The 5,248-nt window shown below is 47.7% G+C and overlaps 1 pseudogene; it reads left to right on the plus strand.

Moving 5' to 3' along the window:
- Nucleotides 1-4,624: 4,624 nt before the first annotated feature.
- Nucleotides 4,625-5,248, plus strand: LOC128587711 (immunoglobulin heavy variable 5-10-1-like; annotated as a pseudogene).

The raw sequence follows: 5,248 nt of genomic DNA on the forward strand, positions 1-5,248 counted from the left end.
ACACCAACCTCCTACAGGAAGGAGCCGCCAGGGGGCGCCCGGCACACAGGCACGGAGTCACCTAGGGCAGGTGCAAGGGGTGCTCAGCCCTGGTTTTCTCTCCAGCTCTGGGGCTCCGTCTGCAACTTGGTGTTTCTCCTGAGAGCCTCCCAGTGGAGTCACAAGATTTACAATGTTATTCCTACCACCAAAGTCACTAAAGTGAATAGTTTCTTATAATAGGAGAAATCGTTCTTACATGTCCTAAAAAGGCTTGTAAGTTGAGGAGGCAGAAAAATTCACAGAAGCCAGATGAGGCTTGGGAAGTGTCGGCCCAAGGTGCACGTCTGACATCGAGTGAAGGAGAAAGGGGAGAAGAGAGTGGAAATTCATAGCTACACTGTAATGCAAGCAAAGTTCCAGACAGCCATTGGTGCCTTCCTGATCCAAAGTTGCCCTTGACAGGCCTACAGCATCACCCAGGAGTGACTCTTATTAGGATCACTACCAAGCTGGATAGTCACCTAAAACCAGCCCACAGGACTTGTGTCTTTAGCACAAACCCAGTGATGGATGACACAGGTGACAGCCAGGTGTCTGGTGCATGGTGCTCCCTGTAGTTGGAGGGATGGGAGGTGAATTCTCATGGCCACACACTGTTCATGGACTTTAATGAAACAAAACATGGTTTTACATGAGCCTCTCAGGCAATGTATATATCCATAAAAGCAAGCATGTAGTCTGCAAACAATTGTAATTTCCACATTCACATCAGGTACATTTTTCCTTAATTTCTCCTGGTCAGTGTTTCCACTGATATGAGGGATTGTTAAATGTACTGTGAGATGAATTGGTTCTCATAGCCATTGGTTTCTTTCCATGTGCAGAGGGCTTCAGTAGAGTAAGTTTCATCATCTTCAGACACAACCACTACCCTGACACAGAGGAAGAGCAGAGACTTCCCTGACTGCTGAGTCTGAGGTGGGAGTTGGCCCTGCCCAAGTCAGAGCCTGCAGAGACCCCAAATAACATTCCCTATATCAGGTGCTGCCCTGTGTGCAGGGAGCTGGGACTTCCCTCTCTGATAACAGTGACTAAGGTCTGATTGTGGGGCTGAAAATCAGGACACTTGAATTTGATCCTGAGTATTACCTTCCTCAGAGATTCAGGTGATAATTCAATCGCCTTTCCCCGACACCTGGTTTTCATTCTTCATTGTTGTATATTTGGGGAGTGTGAAGTACTGCCACATATTTGCCTGAATCTAGCCTCAAAATCTATTGAATTTTTCTGGAAAACCTACAGACTCAAGAAAAGTGGGTTTCATATTCTTACCTAAATATGGGTGATGGAAATTTCAATATGTTGACCTGAACACCAGCAGCTGTATTCTCAGTTCACTTGGTAGGAACTGAGACAAGGAATGTAACTGAGACCTGGAAAGATGGAGACAACTTTGGACAATGTCAGATCCACCATCTTTCATTCCTTTTGTATTCTGGTGGTAGCATGTGTAAGGTTTCCTATTTACTATCTTATGTTACTTATTGAGTTTTCTCTCCTTTTTCTTCTTCTTAGTTTTTCTCATTTCTAACTTTTCAAAAGGAAAATAAAACAATTCAGGGATGTGTTGATCTTTCTATTGTGCCATGTGGATGGGACAACAAAAAGGGTGGTATGAGGGGAGGAGAGCTGCCGTGAGGTCGAGACTGTCCTCTCCTAGGGACACCCCTCTTTCTCTTCACTCTGCCATTCAATCATTTCTATCAAGGTGGAAAGTAACTTAAATTTCTCTATGACATGTGGATGGAAGCCTAGAAATGAGACTTGTCAAACCTAGATTCTGAACCCACTCTCTTGGGGAATGTGCTTGTTTCTTCCCCCTCTGTCCTGAGTCCATAAGCTGAAAAGTCTCCTATTCCACTGCAGCCCACACTGCCTCTGCCCACACCATCCAATGTGGCAGCTGCAGCTTTGGCACCTGGAACATGCCCCTGCCCTGTTTATCTCCCTCCATAGGCTGCCTCCCAGTCCATCCCTGGGCTCTCAGCATCATTTCTAAGCCATTTTGCCCCCACATGAAGTCTGACCTTAAACCGCTCTTCACTCTCTTTGCTTCCAAGTCATATTGCTCATTCTAACAGCCTTTGTCATCTTACCTGAACTTCTGCACAGAAAAGGATAACTCATCAGGTGTGAGTTGTCAAACTGTATGCATTACTGAAAGAAATAAATTCCTAGAACTAGTCCACGATAAGCCCCTGAGAGATGTGTTCTAATCCCTTGAAACAGCTCCTCATAGCAGCATTTTAAAACCACATTAATAAGATACGATGTCCGTGTAAACACTCCCCAGTAGATAACTTGCAGAACTCACTGAGTTTGTGTGTATGCATATACTCTTAAAACCATAACCAACATTAAGACCTGGATATATCTACACCTCCCAAGGTCTCCTCACATTCCCATTATTGCTAACAATTAACTTGCTTTTCAATCTGTTTGGGGGTGAATTCAACATACTAGTTGATCACATACTGATTTGTAGTGAACGCCTGTGTTTGCCCCGGGGTCTGACTTCGGGTATTGAGGATCAGATGTGCAGGTGCTACAACCCTGTGACGGACCCCAGTGAGCAGCACTGGGCACCAAGGCTGAGGGGAGCTTCCCTGCAGGACAACCCATCATACATGTGGTCATACATCATAGCTGGTACAACTGAAGGTGTACAGGAGGCTAACTGGGGAGAGGACCCCTGGGCACTGGTATCTGGTGACCCTGGGAATTACTCTATGTGCCTTTGCTGAATTTCATTTGTATCATTTGTGTAATAAGTGACCAGGAGTGTAGTATCTTATTCTAAGACTTGTGTTTGTATCACTCAGAGAGAACTAGCATCGTCTTGGCAGACTCTATATGATTACATCAGAAGTAGGGATTGCCTGAATAACCCTGCCTTTTGACACGTGGCTAAAGCATAGTTTAGCAAAGCAAGGGATGAAAAGGTGGTGGAGATGAGCCACTGACAGCTGATGGCTGCCGCATCACATACAGTGAGGCAGCAGGTGCTCTAAGTAACTTGTGGGCAAACATTATCAGTAGGACTTGGGAATAGTACAGTCACAGTCTAAGGGTCGATGTCTCAGTGAACACTGAGACAGTGCAGAAATGCTTGTGTACAGGTACTAACTCAAAAGAAAGCAAAAACTGCTACACTCAGTCCTGGCCTTCCACAGACTGAACTGTGGCTACAAGACTCTGATCCACAATCAATATGAACAATTTTCCTGAAAACGCGAAGCACAGTGTCAATGAAGGTGGCCCCGGGGTAGGGCTGGAAAGGAAAACCCTTTAAATTACTAAATCCAGGCAGTAGCAAGAGAGAGGTGTATCACATTGTGACATGATTTATGCCATTTTGGGTGGATGCTGGACCCACATCTTAGAACCGGACAGTCACACACGGCAGCAGGTGATCCTAAAACACAGCAGACTGTTTCTGATGGGATAAGGAACCTCCATAGCAGAGGACAGTCTGTTTATCATGTGAGAAAAGTGGACTCTCCAGATGAAGACACTGGCTCATTACCCAAGCCTGGTGCTCTGGCTTCATGAAGGTGAGGATGTTCACCACATAATATGCACCTTTCCCAGGATGTGGAACGTGCCGTGATGAAGGGGGCCCATTTAGTTCTGCACAGCAGGGCCGCTTATTGTGCAAAATATCTTTGGATATATACAGTGTGTTTTCCATCATATTTCTCCTTGGTCCTTACAGACACTGAGGAAATGAGACTAATCCAAAAGAGCATGGAACAGACACAGGGGAGAAGCAGGGCACTAGTGCGAAAAAAGGTGAACATACTTCAGTGGTTAATGGAGAAAGAAATGGCTGAAGAAGACAGGGGCGGGGTTGACAAACACGTCAGAAAACAGCACTGCTAGAAATTGGTGGAGCAGTGTGTTCCCTTCAAGGCTGTTGACATCAACAGACCTGACCACATGTTCCCTACTTACTGTGTTTGTAGGAATGTGAAATTGCAGAAGGCAAAATGGCTTTTACAAACTTGCCCTGAGTGTAGTTAGCAAAGGTCTGCAAATTACACAAGATGAGGATTGCTGAAGGGCTGTGGCAATCGTCCCCTGCCCCAGCTGGGTGCCCAGACCATGTTCACACGCGTGTGCAAAGGGCAGGTGGTGAAGCCGAGTCCTAGTGACAGTTCTTGTGAGCAGGCGCCACTGCATGAAATTCTCTTCACAGTCTCCCCAGGCTCTACTCCTGTTTTTTTCTTTTTTTTTTTTTCTCATGTGACTCTTTTTATATTCCAAAAACTTCCCCCACAGGATCATAGACAAGGGTGGGCAGGAAGGATCCCTGACCTGAGTCCTGTGTGTTCCTGGAGCAGAATATGAGGGAGGCTGGGAGGGATTATTGGGAACCCTCGTGTACCTGCTGGTTGGTGCACGTCAGACCAGGAGCTGCCTTGAGGGTGCTGGGCTATGACCTGTGTTAAGCCTCCACTTAGGGGCACGGTGTTAGTTAATATGCAAACTCAAGTGAGGGACACCCTCTTTAAACTCCCTGGAGAGTGGGCCTCCTGTACTGCCCGCTGGATCCTCAGTGCAGCCCTTTTTGTGCTCCAGGATGGTGTCTGCCGTCATCCTCACCATCCTCCTGGCTGTTCTCCCAGGTCAGTCCTGACTCAGGATCTGGGGTCACAGGAGGGGTGGGCAGGAGTGGCCCTGATCTCAGTCCTGCTTCTCCCACACAGGCGTCTGTGCCCAGGTGCAGCTGGTGCAGTCAGGGACAGAGGTGAGACGGCCCGGGGAGTCTCTGACGATCTCCTGAAAGGCATCTGGATACAGCTTCACAAGCTCTTATATGCACTGGGTGCGCCAGAAGACCGGGATGGGACTGGAGTGTGTGGGGACAATCAATCCTAGTAATTCTGATACCAGGTACAGCTCGGCCTTCCAAGGCCATGTTACCATCTCCACCGACAACTCCATCAGCACCTCTTTCCTGCGGTGGAGCAGCCTGAAGGCAGAGGACACGGCAGTGTATTTCTGCGCTGGAGACACAGCGGATGAACTGCAGGGAGAGCACAGACACAAGCCTCCTGCGGGGCACGGCCGCCAGGGGGCGCCCGGACACAGGCCCGGAGTTACCCAAGGCAGGTGCAGGAGGACTCAGCTCTGGTTTCCTGCAGGGTCGCACCTTTCTCTTTGTATAACAGTTACCAAAACGTCTGTGGATTTACGGTTCTAA

Source organism: Nycticebus coucang, chromosome 6, assembly GCF_027406575.1.
Source record: "Nycticebus coucang isolate mNycCou1 chromosome 6, mNycCou1.pri, whole genome shotgun sequence".
NCBI lineage: Eukaryota > Metazoa > Chordata > Mammalia > Primates > Lorisidae > Nycticebus > Nycticebus coucang.